The sequence below is a fragment of the Somniosus microcephalus genome, unplaced genomic scaffold, assembly GCF_052327205.1.
Source record: "Somniosus microcephalus isolate GS21.2 unplaced genomic scaffold, FLI_Smic_1.0 unresolved_chr1, whole genome shotgun sequence".
NCBI classification, from domain to species: domain Eukaryota; kingdom Metazoa; phylum Chordata; class Chondrichthyes; order Squaliformes; family Somniosidae; genus Somniosus; species Somniosus microcephalus.
Genome location: NW_028225179.1, coordinates 139,088,249 through 139,095,658, shown reverse-complemented (window position 1 = coordinate 139,095,658; position 7,410 = coordinate 139,088,249).

Sequence of the window (7,410 nt, the reverse complement as noted above, 5' to 3'; positions counted from 1 at the left end):
ATGATGCCCTCCTTCAGGAGACGCTGCACCTCAGAGCTAATGAAAGCTCTGTCCCCGGCGCTGTACCGCCTGCTCTTGGTCGTGACGGGTTTGCAGTCGGGGGTGAGGTTAGCGAACAGGGAAGGTGGCGGGACCTTGAGGGTGGATAGGCCGCAGGTGTTACACGGTGGGCGGTTTAAAATCTGTTGGTTGTCGACTGTGAGTGGGGGGAGGGGTCCGCCGTATGCTAGCGTGACGCTTTGGAGGTGGGATTGGAAGTCTAGCCCTAGTAGGACGGCGGCGCATAGCTGGGGGAGGATGAGGAGTTTAAAATTTTTATACTCCGTACCCTTAACCGATAGGGTCACAACACAGTAGTCGCTGATGTCTGTGGCATGGGATCTCGATGCCATCGAGATCTGGTTGCGCGTTGGCAGGACAGGGAGGGAGTAGTGGCTCACCGTGTCTGGGTGGATGAAACTCTCCGTGCTTCCGCTGTCGAACAGGCAGGTCGTGGCGTGGCCGTTTACTCTGATGTCCATCATTGACTTGGACAAGTGATGTGGGTGGGCTTGGTCCAGTGAGACGGAGGCTAGTGTATAGCTGAGCGAGTTGCTGTAGTCTGCAGGTGAGGTGGTAGTCGGGTCTAGAGGCACGGTGGCGGTCGAGCGTGGTGGGTAAAATGGCGTCTCCCACGAGGTTGGACAAAATGGCGGAGAAGATGGCTGCCCCCGTAACTCACATGAGGCACTGCTGGTGTCGGTTGCCTGTATCAAAGATGGCTGCCCCCATGACTCACATGTGGGGATGCTGGCCTCTGTTGCCTTGAAGGAAGATGGCCACCCCCACAGCTCGCATGAGGCACTGCTGGCCTCTGATGATCCACCTCTGCAGGCCTTAGCGAAGTGGCCTTTCTTCATGCAGTTTGAGCAGGTAGAGTTCCTGGCTGGGCAGCGCGACCTCGGGTGTTTCGCCTGGCCGCAGAAGAAGCAGCCGGCGGCCCGATCGTGGGGGTCCGATGTTGGAGCCGGTACCGGGGGTGGCGGTCTCGATCGGGTCCGGGACGCCGACGCTGAGGTAGCTCCCAGGGGGGTTGCTGCGGGGGGTATCGCGGTCGGGGTCGGTCCTGAGTCCCAGGGTCGCGAGTTACAGTACCTTGAGTATGCCTCGAGGTCCCGATGGGCCACTTCTAGAGAGAGAGCGAGGGCTGCAGCTTTGTCCAGGTCTAGGTCCCTTGCTTCCAGTAGTCTTTGCCATGAGTAGTCGGACCACAGGCCTTTCACGAAGGCATCGCGGACATTGTCTTCAGTATTTTCTGCCGCCGTTACCGCTTTAAAGTTACAGCCTCTGCCGAGTGCTTGTAGCACCCGTAAAAATTCCTCCACGGGCTCTCCTGGCTGTTGCGGGCGGGATCTTAGGAGGTGTCTGGCATACATGGAATTTACCAGGGTTTGGTACTGTCTTTTCAGCCGGTTGATGGCGTCCTCGTATGTTTTAAGGTCCCGGATGAGTGCGAATACTTTAGGGCTCACTTGGGCATTCAGAACTCTTAGCATGGATTTCTGAGGCACGCCGGGTTCTCCCAGGTAGGCTTCGAAGCAGCTCAGCCAGTGTTCGAAGTCGAGGGCTGAGTTTGCTGCCTGTGGGTTTAGGTCCAGGTACGGTGGTCTGAGGGCTCGCAGCCAGGCCGGCTGCTGTGGCTGTTGTAGCTGGGCGTCTGGCTGGTCGCTTGGCTGGTCGTTTGACTGCTCAAGTGTCGACATTTTAAAATTTAGTCAATAAAATTGATATACCTATCAATTCATCCAATGAAAAGCGACGAGTTAAGAAAGTAACTATAGGTTTTTATTGGCTAAATATCAGAGCCCACCCTCGTGGGTGATCGGATCCAACAAGGAGGAATACCAGCCAGTCGACCACCTTTATACCTGGGCAGGTAGGTGGAGCCATGGGCGGAGTCAGCAGTGTTCAGCCCAGGTATAACAGCGTGACAAGAGGCGACCTCGTATAGTGATACAACAGTGTGAACAGTGATAACGATATAACAGTGATAACTATAGTGTAACGATAGTGAACGACAAAAGTGGTTTACCACATATACACTTCACATTCAGATAAAAATATAGGAAATAATAACAAACTAACTGTTCAAATTACAGCAGAAGTGATAAAAAGGAATGTGATAAGTTACAACATGTGTTGAAAACATCAGGGCATAAGGGCAGGAAATGGTCTTTTCCCATGTAGCATAAGAAATAAAACAAGTGAATTAGAAGCACTAATTCAGTTAAAAAGTTCTGGCGCCGTGCCCATCACTGAGACCTGGCTGCAACAGCAACAACTTGTATTTTAATAGCACCTTTAACATAGTAAATCATCCCAAGGTGCTGCACAGGAGTATTTTAGGACAAAAAAATTTGACACCGATCCACATAAGGATAAATTAGTGCAGGTGACCAAAAGCTTGGTCAAAGAGGTAGGTTTTAAGGAGCGTCTTAAAGGAGGGAAGAGAGAGGTAGAGTGGCGGAGAGGTTTAGGGAGGGAATTCCAGAGCTTGGGGCCCAATGTGGCTGATCCTTTATCTCAATACCATTTTCCCACTCTATTCCCATATCCCTCGATGCCTTTTGTGTCTAGAAATCTATCTATCTCCTTCTTAAATATATCCAGCGACTTGGCCTCCACAGCCTTCTGTGGAGAGAACACCAAAAATTCACCACCCTCTGAGTGAAGAAATTTCTCCTCATCTCAGTTCTAAATATCCTAGCCCATATCCTGAGACTGCGACCCTTTGTTCTAGACCCCCCAGCCAGGGGAAACATCCTCCCTGCATCCAGTCTGTCTAGCCCTGTCAGAATTGTATATGTTTCAATGAGATCCACATTCATCCTTCTAAACTCTAGTGAATACAGACCCAGTCAACCCAATCTCTCCTCATACGACAGTCCTGCGATCCCAGTAAATTAGTCTGGTGAACCTTCACTGCACTCCCTCTATGGCAAGTATATCCTTTCTTAGGTAAGGAGACCAAAACTGCACACAGTACTCCAGGTGTGGCCTCACCAAGGCCCTGTATAACTGTAGTAAAACATCCTTGCTCCTATACTCAAATCCTCTTGCAATGAAGGCCAACATACCATTTGCCTTCCTAACTACTTGCTGCACCTGCATGTTTGCTTTCAGTGACTGGTGTACAAAGATACCCAGTTCCCTCTGTACATCAATATTTCCCAATCTATCACGATTTAAATAATACTCTGCCTTTCTGTTTTTCCTATCGAAGTGGCTAACTTCACATTTATCCACGTTATTTATACTGCATCTGCCATGTATTTGCCCACTCATTCAACTTGTCTAAATTGTCTTGAAGCCTCTTTGCATCCTCCTCACAACTCACAATCCCACTTAGTTTTCCACCTTAGTTTACAGAGATAGGAAGGGGCGAGGCCATGGAGGGATTTGAAAACAAGGATGAGAAACGAGTTGTTCATAGACCTCCAGATAGCAGTGATAAAGCAGCGGGATACATAAGCGTGGAGATCAGAAAATTGTATTGCAAGAACAGAGTAGTTATAAAGGGAGACTTTAATTTTCACATATACTGGACAAAGCAAAAATGCTCGAGTCCCAAAGGCAGCGAATTTCTTCAGTGTATTCTGGAAAGTTATCAAGAACAATATGTTCTTGAACTAACAAGAAACTGACTATCTTAGATTTAGTAATGAGTAAAGAACCTGAATTAGTCAATAATCAAACAGTAAGGGAACAGCTAACTGACAGTGATCACAATATGATAGAATTTGCTGGTGGGTTTGAGAGTGTACGAAAGACTGGTATTAGAGAGTCTTAGTCGATGGGAAACATATACGTATAAATTCAAGGGTAGCCATTGACCTACTAATCTTACCCATGATTCTCTGTGAGTATGGAAATGCTAAAGACTGTTCGAATGTAGCCACAAGACAGTTAAAAAGGAGTTTTGACTAAGCTCAGCTAGCAAGCTGCCCCATGCTGCGAGTGAAGATCAAATTATTAAATAACATATTATAATACTAATAACATATTGGCCCATATTTTCCAATCCCTACGGGTACATACGAGCTGTGTACACACCCGTAGGGACCTCGCAAGTGCCGGTTTCAGGCATGCGGAGCACAAGCGCTGAAAACCGGCACTTCCGATGTGTCAGACCCTCTACCTGCCCTGGAGAAGGGCCTCTGCGGGTGGAGAGTTATGCTTTCCGCAGAACCTCCGCCTGCTGAAAACCTTTAAAAATCTTACGCCTGATTTTACCACCATAAGAATTTTAAAAAGTTTTTTAAAAAATGTTTTCACACATTTGTAATTTATAAATATATTTAAAGAAGGTAAGTTTATTTTTAGCCCTGTAAAAAACTTTAATTTTTTTTCAAACAGTTAAATTTTTGTTTAAAATATTTAAGTTAATGTAATTTTAACTAATTTTAAAAACGTGATTAAAAAATATATATTTAATGTTTTGATGTGTTTTTTGAGCGATCACCATTCATACTTTTGATGGGTCTAAGCTCAGAGACATGTCAAAAGTATGAAGGGAGTTTCCCTTCTTTGATTGGTTCCCCATGGCCCACGTGATCCCAGGGACACTTGCAAACCGCCTGCGCCCCTGGGATACCAGGGCCCTGCGCATTTTGTAGAGCAGAGGCCCAGGAGCGGAAATATCCGGACCTACGGAGCCCTCAGTTAAGGGCATCGATTTTTTCCAGATCGGAGGACTCCGCACGCAGGAAGCCTCCAATCGGAAAATACAGGCCAATATAATGCTACATAGCAATTAGAGTTCACTCAACAAAACTAATTGCAAAGTTATTTGAAATATAATTAGTATAAAAGATGTAAAATGAGAGAGATCATGGAAGTTAAAGTATCCACTCGGTCGATCAAAGTGAGATAGTCTGAACACCAAGATAAGGGAGACAGCTCTGACATGGGCCTCTTGGTATCAGGCCATATGCTGCTTGTACCAGGGAAGATAGAATAAGAGAGATAAGATAAATTCCAATAGGGTGAAGAACTATAAACAGCATAAAAATGAAACAGGGTAGAGTTGTTGGAAAATTACTGGAGCCAGGCATGGCCAAGTTGCTACCCTTAGTCTGAGTGACAATGGTATTTTGACCATTAGAGCCTATGAAAAAAGGTGATTTTGTTAAAGACCATATATGGACACTGGCCAAACGGACTGTTAATAAGAAAAGGGTTAAAACCCCGACACTAAAAGAATAACTTCGCACAGAACTACTGTGAAGGCAAAGGAACAGATTGAAGACATCACCACCTGTGTCCGAGAGGTTCCAGAGACCAAGGGCTGCGAGCTACTCGTTGAACTGTCGCCTAGTGTTAAATATATTACACTGTAAGCTCAATAAATCTTGATCTATTGCTCAAAAATACTGCTGCTGCCTATTGGTGTCTTGTCCAAGAACTCTGAGGGATCATTTAAGATCTTACAAGAGGAAAAAGTGTGAGTCATGAACCAAGGCTTTAAATTTAGGTCTGGTTGACTTTGGAGGGATGAGGCAGTAATTGACCACAATAGACTGGGCAGATCTACTGATGGATAAAACAACAGACGAAAATGGGAGGTTTTTTAAAAAGTACATGGTCGTATACGAGACCTGTACATACCCCTAAAGGGCAATAGCACTATTTTGTCTGATTAAACAACCTTGGTCAACAAGGGAAGTGAGAGATAGTATAAAATTAAAAGAAAGGGCTTATGTGAAAGCAAAAAATCGTAGAGATCCAGTGGACTGCGGTAGATATAAAGAATAGCAAAGGGATACAAAGAAAGTGGGAAGAGTTGCAAAAAGAGAATACGAGAAAAAGCTTGCGAGGGATATCAAGAACAACACTACAAGTTTTTACAAATATATTAAGAGAAATAGGTTGGCTAAGAGTAATGTGGGCTCCTTAATGACAGACGCAGATGATATTGTCATTGGAAATCAGGAAATTGCAGACTTACTAAATAGCTACTTTGCATTGATCCTCACAGTAGATGATGAGGAAAAGTACCAGAGATACAAGGAACACTAAAAATAAATCAAGGGAGAAACTAACTACATTCAATATATTTTTTTGAATGGTGATGGAAATCTAATGAGATTAGAGATAGGTAAATCTACAGATTAGGGATAGGTAAACCTAATGTTTTCCACCCCAGCGTATTAAAAGAACAACTTGTATTTATATAGCCTTTCACAACCATCGGACATATCAAGGCACTTTACAGCCAATGAAGTATCGTTACTATTGGAAACACAGCAGCCAATTTGCACACAGCAAGCTCCCACAAACAACAGTGTGATAATGACCTGATAATTTGTTTTTGTTTGGTGGATTGAAGGACGAATATTGGTCAGGACACCGGGGATAATTCCCCCTGCTCTTCTTTGAAATAGTGCCTCGGGATCTTTTACATCCACCTGACAGAGCAGATGGGGCCTTGGTTTACCATCTCATCCAAAAGACGGCACCTCCAACAATGCAGCACTGGAATGTCAGCCTAGATTTATGTACTCAAGTTCCAATTGGAGTGGGGCTTGAACCCACAACCTTCTGACTTCAGAGGCAAGCGTGCTACTCACTTTTTTTAATATACTTTATTGAACATCAAGATCATTTACAACATCGTGATCATTTCATTGTATCATACAAATCAATTCCGCCGCTCTGCACAGCCATTCCGCCACCACATTTTAACATCAAAACCTGAAGTTTAATTTGTCACCTGTAACATATATTAATCGACTATACTTTAAAATTTGATTGTAAAATACTATCTTTAAATTCCTTTCTGAATAAAACTTCCACAGAGTCTTTTAGCTTAAATTTAAAATACTCTTTTAGATTGATTCTCCTCCCCTTAAAAACAGAGCATTCCTTCTTTGCATAATCACGAATCTAGCCAAACTGAACATTAAATTAATTGCCGCTCCGCTAGACTCGGGCAGACTCTCCTGCAATCCCCATCTCAAAATTGAGTCCCACGGGATTCCCATTCTCGCTCTTCGGTCCCCACCCAGCAAAAAAACTCCACACAACTGTTGAACATAGTACTTAAAATCATTTAACTGTGGACATAACACCAGTAAATGGGACAGAGTCTCATCCCGTGTCCCACACACTGGACAAGTTGCCCCCTCCACTCGTCCAATCTTGCACAAGACCGTCATGGTAAAAATCCGGTTATGAGCCAATTTGAAATCCAGTTCGATCCATTCTGGACATTTAAAATTTGCCTACACTATCTTCCAAATCCTGTTGAAGTCCAGCTGTGGGTATATACTCTGCCAAAACTCCTGACCAGCAGGTGTCTTGAATCTCCATTCGCTAAATACCTCATAGTAATCTCGAGTATTAAAGTTGTTAAATTGGATCAACTCTCCC